Source organism: Thermobia domestica, chromosome 8 (genome assembly GCF_964235325.1).
Source record: "Thermobia domestica chromosome 8, izTheDome1.hap1.1, whole genome shotgun sequence".
In the NCBI taxonomy this organism is placed as follows: domain Eukaryota; kingdom Metazoa; phylum Arthropoda; class Insecta; order Zygentoma; family Lepismatidae; genus Thermobia; species Thermobia domestica.
This window is the reverse complement of record NC_137461.1, coordinates 59,523,610-59,544,401: the sequence shown is the minus strand read 5'-3', so window position 1 is coordinate 59,544,401 and position 20,792 is coordinate 59,523,610. Positions and strand designations below refer to the sequence as shown.

Below are 20,792 nucleotides of genomic sequence, written 5' to 3'. Positions count from 1 at the left end.
TGAGTACTACGCTTTAATCACTAAATTACAATGTCTCCCGATTTCTCTCTTACCATACCCATATAGCTCCGATCTCCCCTATTGTAGGTCAAGAAAAGCTACAACCGGATAAATGGTTCTTAGTGCTATGACGTGTGCTCAGTGTGTTGGCTTAATCATTCTTAATTATGGCATTTTACTCTGGAGTTCGCTACCTCTTCATTGAAGCAACTTCCCAGTTGAATCACGATATTGGATCAACACTAAAAATACTGTATGTGCTCTACCAGCAATTGAAGCCTTATAATTACAAGTATATATATATATATATATATATATATATATATATATATATATATATATATATATATATATATATATATATATATATATATATAGGGTAATTTGAATAATTTCAGATATTTTCTCATATATCTCGGAAACTGTAATTGGTATTCAAATATAAAATTGTGAACAAAAACTTTGAACCTTACTATTACTTAACAATTTTTCTTAAGATAGTGTCTGAGATACATCATTGTGAAATTTGGGTATTCAATTTCCCCGCCGAAATTTCGAAAAACGTAAATGTAAGGGGCAATTTGAATAACGAGTGGGGTAATATGAATAACCAACAAAATAAAGGCGCGCTGTTAAGATCTTCTTCCCGAGAAGACTGCTCCTTAAAATGTATAATAAGGCCATACGTTTCCGAAGGGGAGAATCGAAATTCTTCAATAGCTTATGGACTAAACTGGTAGATACCAGTATATGAAAACCAATTAACTGCCAGTCCAACAGAAGCTGTGCACTTCTAGGCTTCAGTGAACAAAATGCAGAACTGAGATTTACTAGTCACTGACCTCGGGTTTTAGTGAATCCAGATAGTTGCCTCTTGGTGGTAATTGGCTTTAAGGGCCTTAAAAACAGAGCGATCGAGTGGTTATAATACGTGTGTTGTGTCTGGAGGTAGGTAAAGCATTTCGATGTCATGACTTTGGTAGAACTCTAAGGACAAAAGTTGTGAGTGAGATTTTGGGTTTTAAAGTCCGGACTTAGGCGTACGCCTTTGAATATTACTACAGGAGGTATAAAAGACCTTCTGGCATTGCAGCATGCTATCAGCGTTACATTTTCCCCTCGCTCAACAGATGTTAAACTTACCACCTCTTTTCTACCCTTTTCTGCAAAAATTTTAGGGGTCTGTTATTTAGAGGAAGATTACTTTCGTCCATATTATAAATATGGTTACGATGGTTTATGGAGATCATACTCGTTCATTAATTTTCCCAGTAAGTCAAAATAAGAATTCGCAGTTTCTTTGTTAACACTAGAAGCTTTCGCTTTTGACAAACAAATATAAAATAGTAGGTCTATAGTTTTAATTTCACTGCTATTCAAATTGCCCCGTTTTGAATTATCCAAATTGCCCCGCAGTCGACGAATATTCCATTCAGAACGTGGTATGAAAACTGCTGATTAGTTTACGCCAGCGTATACTATATCAATGCCCCACATGCTACTGATACGAATATAATCCAGAGCGGTTTCATTTTATCCAGTTAATAATAAGGAAAGCTTAAGGAAACAACGTTGAAAATTATAACGACCTAAAAATACACACATTCGTACTTACCTTGCAGCAAACAAAAAATCGTATAAGCCTTCAGAATCGGAGGAATAATTTGTATTTCTGAGAACGACTTCTACAAACCACCACCTACAAATCCACCACAGATTCACTAACATGGCGAGCCGCGTTTCCACTCCAGTTGGCAAAATGCTTAACATTATTCAAATTCCCCGCCTATTCGAATTACCCCGCTGTACCCTATATATGCCTAGATATATAGTAGATCTAGCACTGTATTTTTCTTACTCTGTCTTTGGAATTAACTTAAGTAATAATATTAATAATAATAGTACTACTACTAATCATAACAATCAAAATTTGGTCCAAGCAATTTTTTATATTATTAACCGCTAGTTTCGATTTCTGTAATACATAGTTGTTAATATAAACTTTGTTTGTTTGTTTGTTTGTTTTACATCTGGTCAAATTTTAGCTATTTAAGAACTAGTACAACGGTGATTGCAAATAATGAGTGAAACAAGGATAAGGTAACCGAATGCATGATAAACCAAGCTAACGCAAGAGATTACATTCAAATATTTGAAATGTTTGCAGTTATGAAAATATATATATTTTTTATTGATAGATATTATTTTTACTTACTGCCTCAAATTTACGTTCTATAAATGGACCTTAATTAGCAAAATAAAGTAGATTTTTTCTAGAAATAAAAGGAAACCAGATTATATACTATGACGTAGGCGGTTAATCGAGATTCTGCGTGTTTTCGCAAGGCCAGCTTGCGTTTTCCCGCTTTGTTTTTTTTTCTTTTCCTTTTCTCCTCATTTGCTCCCTCCGTATATAAAGATCATACTATTCTCTCTCTCTCTCTCTTTCTGTCCATGTCCGCGAATTGTGTGACGCAGCAAGTTTTGTTTAGGTCGTCTGGTGGAAAGTTGGGAAATTAACCAAGCGAAGAAAATTAACACTAAAGGGAGTTACTTAGTTTAGAAGGTTAGTACCATGACTAACACAACAGCGTCGATGCAGTTTGTGTTCGAGGTTAATATTCAATTTTATTTCAGAACTTACAATAATCTTTATATCTCATATACTAACAAATTTTATGGTTTTAAAACCCCGGAAGGTTCATCGTCGCAAAATAAAAGAATATTTTTTGGACTATATTCTGTGCCTAAGAATTACAGCTAGGATTGCTATACCTTACTTCCTCCAAGGTTCTGTTCTTCCATTATTTGAAACGTATTTTGTTCTTATACACATGATTTTTCACAAATATAAATTATGAATGCAGTAACAATATACAACTCTTACATAAAACTATAGCGTGTGACGGTTTCGACAATATTTCAGTATCTTCATCAGACTCAAATCGTTTTGTGTGAGAGTTTTGATAATGTTTCAGTATCTTCATCAGATACAAAGCGTTTTCTGTCCCAGTTTCGATACTGTTTCAGTATCTTCAACAGACACAAAGAAACCCTTTGTGCGAAAGTTTCGAAACTTTTTTTCAGTATCTTCATCAGACACAAAGCATTTTGTGTGACAGTTTTGATACTGTTTCAGTGTCTGTATGAGACACAAAGCGCTTTTTATGATAGTTTTGATACTGTTTCAGTATGTTCATCAGACACATTAGCGCTTTGTGTGATAGTTCCTATACTGTTTTAGTATCCTTATCGGACACAAAGCATTTTGTGTCTAATAAAGAGACTTATACAGTATCAAAACTGTCAGACAGCTCTCTATTTCTTATAAAACTTATGCATTGATAGTATATTTTTTAAAATTTATTATCTTCCTATCTTGTTCTAAACTTATCCAAGGGTCCCTTACCAAAAGGCTTTCCAACTAGAACTCTATATGAGTATATTACGCTAGTTTCTAATTTGATTTTTAGCAAAAACAGTATAGCCCTTTTTTATTTCTTGCATTTGAAATCTTTTTACTTTCAAGTGGTATTCTTCCTTCCAGCTTAATTAGGGCTGCCTAGGGTACGGACAAAAGTGAAAGGTGTCTCGTCTCGAAAAAGTCTCGTGAATGTGATGTCTTGTCTCGGAAAGAGTATCTGTTTCTAGTGGAAGAGCTCTGTCTTCTCTCGAACTTAAGCTTGATGGGAGATCTGGGTTCGATTCCCGACGGGAATTCATGTGGTTCAGATCTTATGTTAAGCCGTAGCTCCACGTCTTATATAGTCTCGGTGATGAAAGGGGGCACTGAATTCCAATGAAACCAACCAGCCTTAAACTTAATGACTAATGCTTCATGATAGCCATGGTCCCATTTGCTTAAACTTGTAGTCAGCAGCATACAGGAATAAATCTAAAATCTACAAAATATATATATATATATATATCTTTTGAAACATTGTTTGGCATCTTTCATAGGGTCACGAGAAAGTCAATGGAGACAACCCTGGATGCAAATCTAGTTTACTTCCAGCAATGAGTACATAGTACTTCCGGAGATGGTCTAGTATCGTGAGGCAAATTGAGACACTTATAAGAGTTTTGAAATCTGGTCTAGAAAACCACAAATAATGGCAATATGACAAAGGATATGCTGACTACACATTCCCCCAATAAAAAATCTGGTCAGGGTAGGCGTAGGTAGCCCAGCCCTTCATGAGCTTGTAGAGCCAGGTAGTTCAGTATTACTGTTTTATCTTCTTAAGAGACCTAATCACTGCGAAATTAAAAACCGTACCGCTAATTTTACAGTAATTATGTGATATATTCAAGTAGATAATAGATAATTGAAATGTGGAACATCAGCGCGCTAGACAATATTATTTTGCATGAAGTAGACTACCGTTATCACGAGTCACCTAGTAGCTTTCCATTTGTAGTCATTTATAAACGCGAAAATAAATGCCGATTTTCTAAATGGCTGGAAATCGAAAGCAGATAAGTGAGTCGTGATAACGGTATCTCATGTAAAATAATATTGTGTAGCGAGCTCTTGTTCCACTTTTCATTATCTTTTATCTATTTAAATGTGTGCCATAATTACTGTAAAATTAACGGTATTTTAATTTCGTCGTGATGAGGCCTCTTAAAGAGAAAGTACTATCCCGGCAAGTGACTAGTGATGTTGCGTAGTAATCGAAAAGGCGTTAGAGCAAGCTTAGAACTATCGTGCACCATGCACACGAGCTCGCACTTCATGAACCTGGTTCTCTTTATAATACATTTAAATAAGTAACATCTATGTGGAATTTAGTCTCGTATGATTTTTCTTCTTTTTCTTGCTTATTTCCTTATAGAGGCAGGAAACAGAGTGAGTGAGCGAAAGAGAGAGAGAGGATATCAGCCCATTTACAACTCTGTGACAATAAATTAAGACGAATGTTATAACCACACTGTAAAAAGCAAGCTAAAAAAATCTCGATGCTAATTTTATGTGTTGGACTTTTACTATCTGTTAGCACGGACGTTCAAATTGGTGCAGGAAGAAGGAAAGAGATGAAGAGAGAGAAAGACAGAAGGAGAGAAAGAGCGAGAGAGAGAAAAACTAAGTTTCAAGTTCCTAGGCGCGAATCCTTTCAAGGTCTCTTACTGGTAATCTCACCAGCAATGAACCTCCCTGACCCGAATTTTAAAATATCTTACATTCCAATCTTGAATTTATAGGTAGTATAAACTGAAAAGTTACACCATATAATTATGTATATATATTTGTTTAAAATTGATTTAATTCGAGATATAAATTAACATTTATTTACCAGCAACAGAGATTTATATCACAAATTACTTAAAGGAAGTGCTCCTGTACAGCTGACTTGTTAACAGGGTTTCCTTGGGTTCGATTTGTTGAGGGAATATAATTTTTGGCATTGAGTCAACATCGTTGAAGGCTTTTAATTAATTGAATATGTGAAGCAGGAGCTTTGTTAGAAGTAGTAATGGTTCTACTGACTCGAGGTCAAGTTGGGGCGATAAAGAGAACTCAGAACATCTTCTCTGGGCCAATCTCAAGCTTTACTACGGAAGGACTTTATGCCCTATGCACCCATTCTCACCTATCTAGTGGTACCCATGGGACGAGACGAGATAAGAAATAAGGTATAAATAAGGTTTCGTATCGTAAATTTTGTAGAAGTCTTGTCTCATCTCGATTCTCGAAGAATTCTTTCTCGTTTTATTACGATTCTCGAAGAATTCTTTCTCGTTTCCTCTCGATTCTCGAAGAATTCTTTCTCGTTTCCTCTCAATTATCACAGAATTCTTTCTCGTTTCCTGTCAATTTTCGAAGAATTCTTTCTCGTTTCCTCTCAATTCTCGAAGAATTCTTTCTCGTTTCGTCTCGATTCTCGAAGAATTCTTTCTCGTTTCCTCTCAATTCTTGAAGAATTCTTTCTCGTTTCGTCTCGATTCTCGAAGAATTCTTTCTCATTTCCTTTCGATTCTCGAAGAATTCTTTCTCGTTTCATCTTGATTCTTGAACAATTCTTTCTCGTTTCCTCTCAATTCTTGAAGAATTCTTTCTCGTTTCGTCTCGATTCTCGAAGAATTCTTTCTCATTTCCTTTCGATTCTCGAAGAATTCTTTCTCGTTTTATTACGATTCTCGAAGAATTCTTTCTCGTTTCCTCTCGATTCTCGAAGAATTCTTTCTCGTTTCCTCTCGATTCTCGAAGAATTCTTTCTCGTTTCCTCTCAATTATCACAGAATTCTTTCTCGTTTCCTGTCAATTTTCGAAGAATTCTTTCTCGTTTCCTCTCCATTCTCGAAGAATTCTTTCTCGTTTCGTCTCGATTCTCGAAGAATTCTTTCTCGTTTCCTCTCAATTCTTGAAGAATTCTTTCTCGTTTCGTCTCGATTCTCGAAGAATTCTTTCTCATTTCCTTTCGATTCTCGAAGAATTCTTTCTCGTTTCATCTTGATTCTTGAAGAATTCTTTCTCGTTTCCTCTCAATTCTTGAAGAATTCTTTCTCGTTTCGTCTCGATTCTCGAAGAATTCTTTCTCATTTCCTTTCGATTCTCGAAGAATTCTCTCTCGTTTTATTACGATTCTCGAAGAATTCTTTCTCGTTTCCTCTCGATTCTCGAAGAATTCTTTCTCGTTTCCTCTCGATTCTCGAAGAATTCTTTCTCGTTTCCTCTCAATTATCACAGAATTCTTTCTCGTTTCCTGTCAATTTTCGAAGAATTCTTTCTCGTTTCCTCTCAATTCTCGAAGAATTCTTTCTTGTTTCGTCTCGATTCTCGAAGAATTCTTTCTCGTTTCCTCTCAATTCTTGAAGAATTCTTTCTCGTTTCGTCTCGATTCTCGAAGAATTCTTTCTCATTTCCTTTCGATTCTCGAAGAATTCTTTCTCGTTTCATCTTGATTCTTGAAATGCTTTTCTCGTCTCGTCTCATTTTCTAAGTTTTTGTACAAACTTTACGCCCTGATTTTTTTAAAATCTTAATTTCATCTAGAAGTTATCAGAATCCTTCCAATCAGGAGAGATCCACGAAGGGTGTGATACAACAATAGTTACACCCTATTTATTACTGGGGCGTATTTATTGTGTAGTGACTTATGTGTCTTTCAATAAGTGTTTTTCATTGTGTTCATACAATTCTCTCATCAATATATAGTTTTCGTACTATGAATCATATAATACTGACATACTTTACGATATCTAGAATGAATTAGTGTTGCTTGCGAGACTCGTGAAATTCCTTGTCTCGAAAATGAGACGAGAATTGCCATGTTAAGAGTCTTCATCCCGGCGAAATTAAAATACCGCTAATTTTACAGTAATGATGTGATATCTTCAAATAGATAAAAGCTAATCGAAATGTGGAACAAGAGCGCCCTAGACAATATTATTTTGCATGAGAAGCCGTTATCACGACTCACTTATCTGCTTTCTATTTCGAGCCATTTTGAAAATCGCCATTTATTTTCGCGTTTCTAAACAGCTGAAAACGGAAAGCCACTAGGTGACTTGTGATAACGGTTTCTCATGCAAAATAATATTGTCTAGGGCGCTCTTGTTCCATATTTCAATTATCTTTTATCTATTTGAAGATATCACATAATTACTGTAAAATTAGCGGTATTTTAATTTCGCCGGGATGAAGACTCTTAAACGTCTCGTCTCGCCTCGAATTTTAAAAGCCACTTCTCGTCTCGTTGGCAACTCTACACCCATCCGAAAATTAAATAGATAATCAGAGTACAGTCGATGCGTGGAAGACCGAAGTCCTTCTTCCAGTTAGTTGCTGATTAGAACAATTTGCCGTAGACTCAAGGCTCAATACCATTCATAACAGAAAAATCTCCTCCCGCCATTTCTAGGTTCCATTGACTATCAAATGGAGTGGAAAGTGATGTAGATGCTGTTGAAGGTTAAAGATTAGATTAAACTGACGGATTGGAGGATAGTATAATATCTATTGTACGATTAGCGTATTTTATTGTTCGAGATTTTTTTTTTTTTAATGATAGAATAAGCTAATACCAGGGTTTTGGAAAACTAGACAATGATATTTTGTCTATTATTAAAAGATACTTTGGAATTACAAATATCTTTGTGAATTTATTTGGCTTAGTAACTGACGATTCTAGGAGGAAAACATTTGAACTCAACATACATCAATCTTGGTTAACACTTGAATATATCACCAGGAACCTTCCTAACCATAAAACCAAACCACTTGGCATAACGGCCCGATTTGTAGACCTGAGCCGCTTTACGCCATCTGTTAGCAACTGGTGCAACTATATTCAGCCTAGCGATGATTATACGTGGTCAGCGCGCCGCGTCACTCTATTGTTAAGAGTCTTCATCCCGGCGAAATTAAAATACCGCTAATTTTACAGTAATTATGTGATATCTTCAAATAGATAAAAGATAATCAAAATATGGAACAAGAGCGCCCTAGACAATATTATTTTGCGTGAGGTACCGTTATCACAAGTCACCTAGTGGCTTTCCGTTTTCAGCCGTTTAGAAACGCGAAAATAAATGCCGATTTTCAAAATGGCTCGAAATCGGAAGCAGATAAGTGAGTCGTGATAACGGTTTCTCATGTAAAATAATATTGTCTAGGGCGCTCTTGCTCCACATTTCGATTATCTTTTATCTATTTGAAGATATCACATAATTATTGTGAAATTAGCGATATTTAATTTCGCCGGAACGAAGACTCTTAACCAGCGTATCGGGAGCTTTCAAGACCTAGTGACCGTCACGTCTTTTATTCATGTGATTCCCCAGTTTGTCTCAGGACGCTGGATGGACGCCGAAAATTAGGGAAGCACCGACCGGGAGCATGGTCTAACCACTAGACTACGGTGCACCCCATTCTTAACCATAACCGATCTTAAAACAACAGAAACAAGAGTTCTTCTTTCGAATATCGAACAGAGTGATTCAAAGCTTGCCATACATAAGGAAAATGAGATTGCAACATATATTCAATACTGTCCCATCCTTGACAATGCGCATGCCAGTGCGTTTGACTCGCTCAAGTTGGTCGGTTGATTTGAAATTCAACGTCCCGTTCAGCTATGTGAGACGTGTACCTACAGCTTAGTGTGGGATCCAAATTACAGGAACTCCCGCCAGAAATGAATCTCGGGTCTCCTGTTGTCGAAGGCGCGTACGCTAACCATATATCCACGAGGGAATTTTTTGATTCACTCAAACTTGCATTGCGTATAGCAATTGGGCAAGGAACTGAGAATATTAATAGGTATTAATACGATGTTGTAGGTGGCTTATATTCTCTTGATAGAAACTATCTTCAAGTGACCCCATAGATAAAAAAATTCTTAGGATAAATTCAGGATTGTCAGAGAGCTGCAGCTGTAATGTAGTAGTAAATTCTGCTCAGGCTCACACTAATACTTTTACCGCGAAGTGGAATTTATTTATACAGTATAAATAACCAATGGCGAATATATAAACTTAGAAGTCACAAGTGGAATTAGGAGAAAGGCGCCAGCCAAATAAGCCTAAGATCGCATTAGGAATATTCAAAGGAGATCTGGGACTGGTAGGGAGAACATTACATTTTCTAAATGACCCAATGAAACAAAATTATGTTTAATTGACAGTACTTACCGCTTATATTTTCAGCACTCATATTTCATGTTTCAGCCATAAGGGACATCTATTCTGTAAGGAAAAATGTATTTGCTTTATTACAATATGTGAAAAGAAGTTAGTGGAAGAAAATATGTAATTAAAAATACATAACATAAGTAGGTCAGTATACTGGTTCCAATAATAGTGTCAGTCTGCCTTGGAATGTACGTAGTTCATTGTAATGTAATATTTTCTAAACTCCTAATGTTAAGAGAATCAACTTTCAAGCTTAATTTTCTGAGAGACCAAAACAAGATTAAAGGGAACAGCTTTGATACAATAGAGTTTGGTAGGTATCATTCTTTTTCTTTATTAGCAGCGTTCATTTTTTGGATATACGGGACAACAGTAGGGTGGATCTGGAAAAAGGCAACATTATTTATCCTTTTATAAAAAGTATGCAATTTTTTAAAACTATTGTTCCTTGTACAATCTGCAGAGGGTCCGAGAAACCCCGTACCTTAGGTTTGAGTATCATAGAGAATATCATCAGTGTAATTTTAATGGTGGTATTAGTAACACTGCTTTCATGGTCACAGACAGCACTGTCTGGTACTCCTGGAACTAGAAAATGTTTGAAGACGGACAAATTGACCGAGAACCAAAGAAACTGACGCTTTGAATCTGCTCTACACTGCTGCTAGTTCTGCGCTACGAAAGCAATTCATTTTACACGAACACATTCACACAGGCAACGAAAAGTAAATCGACATGTTGCATCAATGTTTGGATGAAGTCACACATGACAAATCGACCTTCATATAATTACCATATTTTCATATATGAAAAACGGGAGAATTTTGAACAAATTATTTTTGTGGCATATTTTCCGCAAACTTTTCTGCCTTAGATAAAATAGTAAGTGTTTCAAGTTACACAAACATATTTATATCAATTTCACAATTATATTGTTCAAGTTACTTCTCTCGTATGATCACTAAACAATTAATTTACATTGTGATGAGGCCTCTCTAAGGGGTTACTACGGAAAACGAGGTTTTCATAAATTAACATTCTGAATTGGCAACAGTGCTGATGTTTCAGTGCATCAAAAGGTGTGTTAAGGATCTGTCTACATTATGCAATTCCTGAAAACAATGAAAAAGAAACTTTGAAATTATCGTGATAAAACTTTTACTTACATGCACCCGGCAACACTGCTGTTCATTGAATCAGAACGGGGGCACTTTCAGAATCTGCAGTGAAACTGACAATTCAGTTCGTGATGAATAGCAATGCTGCCGGGTGCATGTAAGTAAAAGTTTTATCATGATAATTTCAGTTTCTTTTTCATTGTTTTTAGGAATTGCATAATGTAGACAGATCCTTAACACACCTTTTGATGCACTGAAACATCAGCACTGTTGCCAATTCAGAATGTTAATTTATGAAAACCACTTTTTCTGTAGTAACCCTTAGAGAGGCCTCATCCGTAGGGATGCGCACGAGTCGAGTCGAGACAGAATTTTCCTGAGAAAATTCGAGTCGAGACACAGCTCTTCCAATAGAAAAATATATGTTTTTCGAGTCGAGACATCACTTTTACGTCACATTTTCGAGACGAGACAGCTTCAAATCTTGTCTCGTGCGCATCCCTACTCATCCGGTTAGTTATCGGTGGAAATGAAAAAATATTTTCTCCATTCTATAGTTTCCAAGCTACTCCAACTATGCAAACTGTAAACTAACCACAGAACATCTATACGTATGAGTTATGAGTCAATTTAGGTGTCTTGTAAAAAAAAAAAAAAAAAAAAAAAAAAAAAAAAAAAAAAAAATTACACCTTCGGTTACATCTGACAACACTGTGGTTCCTAGTGTACTTCAATCATTAGTTCGTAGTTTAAAAATATATGCATGAACAAGGTTTCATTTTGGTATAACCATTATTTGTGTACCGCTTCCGGTTCAAAAGTTCTACTATCCCAAACTCCGGGTTGCATTGTATATTGGACACCCTGTTGAATCTTAATTAGAAATTATACTTATAGGTTTTCGGCATCTATGGTCATTTTAGCTCGTTACATATGAAGGATGACATCTCTTGGCGAGCACAGTGCCCAGGAAATGGAATCTTTATGTTAGGTACAATCCCAGTATTTGAGTGATGTAAATGAGGAAAACCCACGGAAAACTTCAGTTAAATTGAACTGACCCGAAAGGGCTTTTACACCTTTCCGACCGAGTGTTCCTAGCGGGAATTGAACCCGGGACCGCTCGTACCAAAGACGAGAGCTTAACGACTACGCTATGAGGAGCCACTATTGGTAACTTAAGACTCGAGTTTCTTTCATGTAAAACATCACTTTCCATACGAGGACAAAATTTTATTGATCGCTCGACATGTATGACGTGAAAATCACACATAGCATTTGATTTCAGTAATTTTTCTCATGCAAGCGTAAAGCCCACTTTTCATTTTTTTTTTAAAGTTAGCCAAAGGAAAAAAAAAGTATAGAATAATAAAGGAAAGTGGTATGACATGATGTGAGTACTTAAATACTAAATACCAAGACGTGTCCCCTTTCTTTATTTCAGCGTGAAGAATTCAAAAGGAGTGAAATTTACTTGTCTCTCTTTGTACTTTTTCACATCATCCTAAAGAGAGCTAAAAAGATACTATCAGAAACTCCCGCAGCGCGTCGCCACTGTTGCAGGAAACAATTCATCACACGTAATGCCATAAATTTCACAAGGGAATGAACAATACTTCATACTTCAACAGGTTACAGGGGATATTTTTGGTACTTGTAGATGGCACCAATGGTTTGTAATTCATTGTTTTCGTTCGTTATCCACGTGGAGGAAAGCATTATGTAAAGAAGAACAAGAGAACGAAACAAAAAATAACCGAGAATTATTTTCTATTATGCGGTCAAGGAGTACCTGAATCTATGCTTATCCTTATTTACATTACGATATTCAACTTAATGAGTCTAGATAACGAATGGAGATTTGACCACGGGGGTCTCTGGCGGGGGAGGAGCGAGGGGGACGCGTCCCCCAATATTTTGAAGTAGAAAATATTCAATATTTTATTTTATTTTAATTTATTTACTAATGACAGAATAACATATAAATAATAATTATTATATTTATTTGGGACATAATATTCAGGCTGTGAAACGATTATAATAGAGTTCTTGATATAGGCTACCTCAAGGGCTTAGTAAAGGTATCGAAGATAGTAAACAGATTGGGCTAGGTAGTACCATTTAAATCACTTTCTTTGATTTAAAAGACTTGACCCCCCAAATTTTAGATGCCAGAGACGCCAGTAGACTTGACCAGAGAGTGTCAGAAGTGTCAGACCATGCAATGATTTAGTTAAAACATGCAGAAATTAACAAATCGATATTTTGTTTTTATTCTATGGCAGCTTTTCCTTAACTGTTGAGGGCACGGTGGCTCAGTAGTAGAACATTCACCTCTGGGACTTGGGGTCCCAGATTCGATCCCTAATCGCGCCAAGTGGACTTTTTGGTGAACAAACGTTGTATTCATGGGTCTTCTTGCGGTTCTCCCGTTTCTTCCCACTTTATTCATTCCACCAATGAAATTCATTTCTCATCATCACCGTCTCCTTTAGCGTATCTGACATAAACGTGGGACGTAAAACTGAAAGATTTCATTTCATTTATTTCTGAAACTGTGATCCGCAAACCACAAATGATCCTCAGAGTTTACCCTTGTGGACCTCTTAGATTGAACGTTAGTAAAATTAAAAAGAAGAGGAAACGAAAATATAATTGAAGTGAATATGTATCACACGCTGTCACTGGCGGACCCACGGGGAGGGCGGTGGGTGTAACCGCCCTCCCAAACGCTACTCTGTATAGGTCTATATATAAAATATTGCACTTCTATATTTTCGATGTAAAATTTCTTATTTGAAGTTAATTTAATTATCCAGGAGGCGATCCGCCCCCTCCAAATTATCCTCCTGGATCCGCTAGTGAAAGTCTACTCAAGAGTTTCATACAGAATGCAGGATATCTGTAAAGTAACTGTGCAGTTCAGTGTAGAGAAAATGTTGGAATGAAATGACTGTTTCTTGGTAATGTTTCGCGTGATATTGCCAGCTCAGGGCCTGCAAATTTTCTAGCTACCGCTAGATGGTGTAAGTCTCATCAGAAGACATTAGTGTAGCCGAAAGTGATCGTCTATCACTTCAATTTTCCACTGCACAGTTACTTTGCGGACACACTGTAGAAGTTATAGATTGTTCAGTTTAATAAAGTAAAAATTATACAAATTCTAATCGCTTATTGTAGATGTATTCTTATTCAACATTCTTGATGATAGTCTTCAATTATTACAAAAATTAGTATTTTCTTCCTCAATAAAAATATAAGTAAGGGTTTAGAACATTCTTTTTACTAAAAATGGTTCCTAGTTGAAAAAAGTTAGGAAAACGCTTCTCTACGGTATTCGGAGAGAGAGAGGGAGGGGGGATCAGACGTAGCATAACTGTAACGTTTTGTGGGTAAATGTCAAGATGGTTTAACATGCACAAACTAGCACAAAGGATACTAAGACGAAAAGTTCTCACTGTCAGTGATAGCAAGCCACTTTTCTGTTAGTTGATAATCAAAGAGTCTTTGCTTCTATTCGGGATTATTAGGCCATTTTTTAAGGAAGAGATAGTTCATATTTCTAAGTATGAAAGGGCAATTTCAGCACTTCAACATAAATCCAATTTTATTTTATTTTATTTTACTTTGTTTTTAATCTTTTACTTGTATTCCGCGGAGTCCTTCTCCTTAGTCAAGTGGCTAGCGTATGTACCTATGATGCATAAGATTCTGGGTTCGATTCCCAGCGGGAAAGCATTGAATGAACTTCAATGGTTCAGATCCCATTCGTCTCACCCCGTACAGTCTCGCTGTTAACAAAAGAGATAACTGCCAATCAATCAATTTGCGAAGTAGTCCTATTTCATATTATGAATAACGGGGCATATATAAAGACTGAAACAAATTTTTAATGTACTTAATACCTTAAGAAGTCATATTTTAATGTTCATCTTGCAATATTTGCATCGTTGTATAGGGTATCATTGTTTGCCTATGGTTATCTTGGATTCAGAGGCGGCCCCCGAGGGAAATCACATGGGTAAACAATTAATGTTTTATCGCTTCAAACTAAGGGAAGAAAATTTCTCAATGTTCTAATTCTTGAATACAACAAGAGCTTCTTTTGTGGCTAAGTGGATAGCGTACACGCCTTTGGCCTGAGAGACCCGGGTTTGATTCCAGCGGGAGTACACGTGGTTCGAATCCCACGTTAAGCTGTAGGTCCACGTCTCATATAGCCTCACTGCTCAAAGGGATGTTAAACTGAAAAATCAAATCAAAGACATCAATTAGAACATTAGGTAATTTTCTTCCCTTTGTTTGAAGCGATAAAACTTTAATTTTTACCTAGAGATGACTTTCCTCATGAACCGCGCCTTTTTGATTAATTTAGATGGAAGTAGTTGAGAATAGAGTGGATTTGGTTAGGTTAGGATAACTTAGTAATTATTGGCTAAGATAATCTGAGGATAATTTAGATTAGATTGATTAAGCTACATTAGGATAGTTTGTCTAGCTTAGATTAGCACATAACATGCGTTACGCGTAGTTTACGTCAGTTTAGAATAGAATCGCTCAATGGCTTATCCAAAAACTGTGCAATGACCTCTGCACTGAAAAAATCTCTAACCAAATAAGATGACTAACACATTGACACATATTGTGGACGATTCCTTTAGTACAAGATGGAGAATAATCACACAGCTGATTAACAATCTTATGAAATTTTGGAAACGGTTAAAGAAGAATCTCCTGCTTAAATAAACTACTTCTCGGATGCCAGTGGGAGATTTTTTAAAAAAAGATCTGTGGTAGGTTTATCAGATGAGGGGGAATGGGGAGTCGGCAAAACATTAAAAAGGCGTTGGAATGCCGCTTGCTAGCTAGCTATGCTCAATTTTGTATGACATACCAACTTCAAGGACATATATGTATGGATAATGGTTGGGGGGCTCTGCGGAATGTTAGAACACACACGTTATATAAGTTTTATATATATATATATAAGTTATAAAAGATTGCTTGACATTCCAAAATCTCCAAGTGGGATTGAGATCTAACGAAGCATAAGTGATGAGATCTTTTCCTTTTCGCGTATGGCGTGAATCTTCTCTGCTATGGTTACTAGAGCTAAAATCTTTGTTTAATTTTTGTTCAAAAATTCCATATTTTCAAAATTTACCCTTAATGGTGTTGAGCAGTTACTCAATCTTGATTTACTTATTTATTTATTTTTAAGGTATTCGGGAATTATTTTGAAATAAACTAGAATTCTAATGATACGATTTAATGCACTTTTTATTTAAGTCTGATTAGATGTCTTTAGCATTCTTTCAAAATGAATTTGTATTATGTAGGAATTTAATGTAGGATTATTTTAACAAAATTTTATTATTATTATTATTTTAATATTATGCTCTACATCACAAAATTTGATTTTCAGGCAATAATTGACATTTACTTAAATAAGGAATAAAACGCAAACAAAAACTGAGGAGATAGACACATACACTAATTAATACGTAGTCTTAAAATAAGGCTGTCGTAACTCAAAATAGTTTTTAAGTTAGGAAATCAAACTACTTGGCTTAACAGCCCTTTTGTAGGACTGAGCGTTTCCAACGCAATCTGTTAGCCACCAGCTGAACTATGTCCAGCCTTTGTACGAACACGCGTGGGTAGCGTGCTGTGTCGTCCTGTCTCTTTAACAGGCATATCACAAGTTTTCTAGACGCAATGGACATCACGTCTTTTATTCACGCGACTCCCCAGTTTGCCTCAGGACGGTGGGTGGACGCCAAAATTTGGGAATCGAAGTAGAGAACGGGAATCGAACCCGAGACCATGCGGACGTAAGTCCAAGGCTCTAATCACTAGATTATGCTGTCCCAGATTTTAAGTTACTAGGATACATTTCAGGATCAGTTTCATTTTATTATAGGGGGCGTGATACAGTATACATTCTTATATCTACAAAAAAAAAAAAAAAAGAAAGAAAGAAAGAAAGAAAAGAAAAGAAAAAGAAAGAAAAACGAAAGACTTCTCGTACAAAAAAACTTCTCGTAAACGATGTATGAGGATTTACACTCACCAATATCATTTTATTCAGCTGAATGAAATCTATGGATTATTTTATGTTTCATTTTCGGATTATTATTATTATTATTTCGTTAAACGCTAATCATGTTGTTAACTGCTTTTAAATGTGCCGAATAGTTAGGCGTCATTATCCAGAAAATACACTTGCTTCTTAGAAGCCCATTTCATCATTAACTTGTAGCGTAAAATGAAATGAAATCTTTTCTTTCTGCTGAATACTGTCAATAGGTGTACATCTGTTGTGTTCAATATACAGTAAATAAATATAAATAAGATGCTCCTTTAGTTTAAGGTAGGCCTACTATGAATTCTTATAATGACGGGGAGTCAAACTCTTGAACAAAGGTTCCTCTACACGGAATCTTCCACAAATAATGCTGTTGAAAGTCAGAACATTGAATGTAATGGAGTTTGTATATTCTTGGGGGTAAATAGTGTTTAGGAGAAAACCACTATCCTTTGAATATGCTCAGTCTGGTAGCCAGCCCAAAAATGTAGGGAGGGGGCGGTAGAAGTTAGGGGGGACCCGATCGAATCTTATGTTCATCACCCTATTATAGTTCATTTGCAAGCCTACCGTGAAAATTCTAAGTGCCAGTAAATAATTAGGAGAGCGGCACCCCTAGATCCCCCTGGATATAGACCTGAATATGCTGCTATTTTGTTAGTTTTAGTTACCTATATTACTAATGGGATGAGTGTATAAGAATAAAGCCCACAAGAAATTTGATATACTTCAATGTGTGGTTATAACTATATAGCTGTTAAGGGGTGTCCTGGGCGCTGTGTACTAAAACCGTGAAATAAAACGGAGAATTGTTTACAAGTCTAAAGGTGCTATCATTTAGATTTGTGTTGTTAGTATAAAGAAGGTGTACATTGAGATACGGTCAAACAAATAGCAAAATTAACCAAAACAGTGCAATACGACATTACTGTTAAATTATAACTTAGTATGAGGAATATGTACAGTTATAAAATCATATTTTTTCATTAATTCTAATCGCCGAAATGAAATGATCTTGGCTCGCTTGCGTATCGGACACTGTCATCTCACACGTTTCTATTGAGTACGAGATGCCAACCAAAATTTCAGATGAGAATCAGATATCACAACATATGGTTTCAACCTCAGAAAATGAAAGTGAATTCAAAATGGCATATTTTAAGATGGAGGCCATCGACACCTTATGTTCTAAAAGTTTTCCACTCCCCATGTATTACTAACCTACAATGTTACTTTTGCAATTCTTTAAAAATCCTGGCTTTTATTTGGGTGTTTCTATACTTTTGCCTCACCCTGTATAATACTTGTACACTGGGAAATGAGTTTTGATTACCTATATCTTGGGACTAATTGGACGGATCGCTATCAAAGAATACGATCCTTAACGTTTGATACCTTAGCAGGCCCTTATCCAGGGGGGGTCTAGGGGGCCCTAAATTTTGGCTGGCCCCTCTAAAATTTTCACGGTAGACTGACAAATGAACTATAATATGGTGATGAACTATAATTTGGTTGCATCGGGCCCCCCTAACTTCAGCCCCCCCTACATTTTTGGGGGTGGCTACAGGACTGTCCCTTAGATCTGGCGAAAATTTATGGTGATCCATGAAGTAGTTCTCAAGGTTTTCTTTTCTTTTCTTTTTTTTACCCTGTCTCTTCCGGATGGACAGATAAAGTAAATACCTAGGAATATAAAGTAATTCTAGTAAATCAAATTCTTTTTTAAAAAAAAGAAAAGAAAAGCGTTTTATTTTGTTTGCTTAACGCATTCGCTTATTAGTTTTATCAAAATATGTAACAGAAAGGAATTGTTCTTCATACGGATTTTTTTTTTTTTTTTTTTTTTAGTATAATTCAAATGAATCTCTCGTGATTTGGCAGTATATTCAATAGTGCTACCTTATTAGAGGTCATTCTGAGGAAAGGTGAAAGAGGCAGGATAGCTCTTGAAACTGTACATGGGTGGAGAAATGACATGTCAGATAAATGTGTGTCACTGCGGCCGCGTTAGGCTCTAGTCAGGTAACGTCATACAGATCACCGAATTAAAAAAAAAAAAAAAAAACATCATCATAATAATTATCTTCTTCATCATTGAGCATCAGTAGAAGGCAATAGTGTTAGAAGATTAAGAGAAATGAGTGGGTGAATAACAAAAAAAAAAAAAAAAAAAAAAAAAAAAACTTCAGAATCTAGTTGAAGGTTATTTCCATTGTTCCTATCTCGCTGTATGTCAATGACCTATCTACACTAAGAAGAAGCAACTTCACCATAAATTATATATATATATATATATATATATATATATATATATATATATATAAAACTGTCTATTCTGTAGGGCTAAGATGTTAATAGAGTGCCTTTAGTTACATCAATTAATGCACCTTAGCTATAAGGTTAATGTACGCGTCTTTAGTGAGAGAGACTCGGGTTCGATTCTCGGTGAAAGGTCGGATCTCACGTCTCATATAGTCTTGATGCTAAAATAGATGTTCAACTCCTACTCATATTATTATTATTATTATTATTATTATTATTATTATTATTATTATTATTATTATTATTATTATTATTATTATTATTATTATTAGTAGTAGTAGTAGTAGTAGTAGTAGTAGTAGTAGTAGTAGTAGTACACTTAACTGGTAGTTCTGAAAGACCTGTTTGCTACAGTGTCGCGCTCACAAAGGGATTTATGACTCCATGTGCATCATATTAAAATTTAGGGACGATTGGGAAAAAAATGGTTGAAACTTAGGGTAAACTTCAAAACTATGTAAAAAGTGTGTTATTTATACAAGAACTATACAAAATTGGTTGGGGGAGAGAAGAACTATTGAGTCATTTTTAAAGTATTTATTTTTAAAGGAAATATGTCAGGTGAATTTAGATGGCCGCGTCCTGATCCAACGGGAAATGGACACATCTCTGTTTATTACTAATTTCCTTTTCATTTATTTTAATTTGTCATTTCTTTCTTTCTCTTTCTTAAACGTCGTAAATACTAAAAACATTACAATTTCGAATATTAAAAAGACTCTTAAAAAAAACACTGTAATGACTAATTTTCCACAATATATATATAATTTCTTTCAACACAAATTGTCTAGATGAACAACTACTGTTGAGGGAGGCTTAGAGTTACAGGTTCCAAATATTTTATAAAGGTCGTTCAGATGGCGTTAGTGTAGAAGCAAAGCACTAACTGCTAGTAACTGAGTGGTTGAACTTTAAAAAAAAAAAAAAAAGTTTATTATTGAAAACTCAATTGATGTCCAATATTAATAAAAGAAACTCTACAAAATCTGAAATTACAACGTTTAATAGGGTCTCAGAATAACATTGTTTTGAAAGTATAGGTACCGGTAGTTTCACACCAGCGCCGGAACTTGAAACTGGGGACGGGGACAAGCATTATTATTATTATTATTATTATGTATTAGAAAAATGCGAATTTAATCCTCTCAGAAAATATATATGAAATTTGAGCCCTCTGAGAACATAGAACCTTAGTAAACATTTTTATTGCATCTCAGGGTCCCTGTTGAAAGTTTCCTGTAGTATGGTCTAGATTACATTTATGCTTCATCATACAGAAATTTGTATTCTTAAGATGAAGGAGCAGCAGCAGCAACTTAAATTATTTTCAGTTCTTTTCGAAATGGAAATGGTGGACCCATTCCATGCTTCGCTAGTTAAATTGAGGGGACATTATTTGACACAACTTAAAGCCTTAAGAAACATATATTATTTATGGGGATCCTAGTAGATTACTAAAATGGGCCGAGAGCACACTCTCATTCCATTCAAGTTTTTTTTTTTTTTTTTTCATGTAATGTGAACTTCTTCCATGCTTCATATTCGTGTTATATCATATGCACTAGTCAAGTTTTATCTTGAAGAGGCCCTACTTCGAACGGCGGGGAGCTTAAATGGGAGGGAGTTGC

At 35.6% G+C, this 20,792-nt stretch overlaps 1 long non-coding RNA gene across 4 annotated transcripts in view; it reads right to left on the bottom strand.

Annotated features, from left to right (window-relative positions):
- The window catches only part of LOC145692931 (uncharacterized), a 1,320,660-nt gene that overhangs the window by 193,656 nt on the left and 1,106,212 nt on the right, over positions 1–20,792 (bottom strand). For all 4 annotated transcript variants that reach the window (XR_014132665.1, XR_014132666.1, XR_014132667.1 and 1 more), the window contains one exon: positions 9,637–9,690. This is a non-coding gene — a long non-coding RNA (uncharacterized LOC145692931). The remainder of the gene's footprint in view (positions 1–9,636; positions 9,691–20,792) is intronic.